Source organism: Cyprinodon variegatus, unplaced genomic scaffold, assembly GCF_000732505.1.
Source record: "Cyprinodon variegatus isolate N-32 unplaced genomic scaffold, C_variegatus-1.0 Scaffold3064, whole genome shotgun sequence".
NCBI classification, from domain to species: Eukaryota; Metazoa; Chordata; class Actinopteri; order Cyprinodontiformes; family Cyprinodontidae; genus Cyprinodon; species Cyprinodon variegatus.
The window spans coordinates 8947-10243 of NW_015153517.1; the positions used below are offsets into that span (position 1 = coordinate 8947).

The 1297-nt window shown below is 42.7% G+C and overlaps 1 pseudogene; it reads right to left on the reverse strand.

Annotated features, from left to right (window-relative positions):
* Positions 1-336: 336 nt before the first annotated feature.
* Positions 337-947, reverse strand: LOC107081142 (annotated as a pseudogene).
* Positions 948-1297: the final 350 nt, after the last annotated feature.

Genomic DNA, 1297 nt, shown 5'->3' on the forward strand with positions numbered 1-1297 from the left:
AAAGCAAAGTTTAGTTTGAAAAGAATGTGCAGGAAGGATTGAAAAGCATGTTAACACGGTAATGTAGGCTTGAGTTCATTATCTGACGCATGTATATACACACCAGGAACCTGGAAACTTAAAAAATACTGAATTACAAAAAACATTTAAAAAACAAACATGTTTCATTGATATATATATATATATATATACAAAAATTTATATTAGGACCTATATTTATCAAACATTATAGTGGGCAAGTAAAAATAGTTTCTGGGCAAATGAAATGTGAAAGTCGGGCAAGTGGATCTGCTCGGGGCCCTGCCCTTTCTTATGACGTCAACATAATTATTATAATTATTATATTTCTGTTCTTACCCAAACACCAGGGTCCCGTCCTGTCTTATTCCAAACTGGGCGTTTTGCACCCCGCCACTGTCCCGCACCAGCCTGCCATCGCTCACAACGTTTCCAAGACACTCTCCTGATTCCATGTTGAAGAATCCAGCATTTTGAGCATAAATGCATCCGGCGGCCGTGGCCGTCTCCTCCACAGACACCCTGCGGTTCGTTCCGCAGCCGTGGAGCCCTCCTGGTTCCACCACAGACACGGTCTGCAGCGGGTCGTGGACCACGGTGAGGTGACCTGGAAACAGAGGTCCAATGTCACAGGATGTGAGTCTGCTCACCGAGCGGTCTGTTTGCGTTCAGATCATTTTAGTTTTACCTTTTTTTATTATTTATAATCATGCCGCCTTCACTTACCTAGAACCCATCTGGTGCCTTTCTCCACATCCGTCACAAACACGTTGGACTCGGCAACCGGCTGCCTGCTGCTGTTACTGGAGGGCCAGCTCTCATGGGTGCTGTTGCCATGAATGAGGGCCTGAAAGTCCCTGACGTGGCGGTGAGAGTGGGTGGGGCCGTGCCCCTCTGTGTAAGGCTGGAGGAGGTCATCGTCCAGAGAACTGCTGCCCAGAACATGGTTTCATTTAGGAGAGATCCAAAAGGTTTCCAATAGAAACAGAGATACAGTTCAAAAGACCTGATTCAAACCAGTAATCACTGGATTTATTTGAATAATTTTATTTAAAAAAGCAGCGTTGCAGCATTTAGCCATTGATAAAACACTTTAATTCAAACATTACCGGAAGGCTGAATCCTCGTTTTAATCAAATTAAAACTGTGAATATTGATTTGAATTCAAAGTTTTCCGATGTGAATCTAAACTACAAAACCGTCAAAATAGTTTCTGGTGCAGAAACCATTTTCCTCCCACGATGGAAAGTGTTTTAATAAACAGACTTTTTTTTTTTTT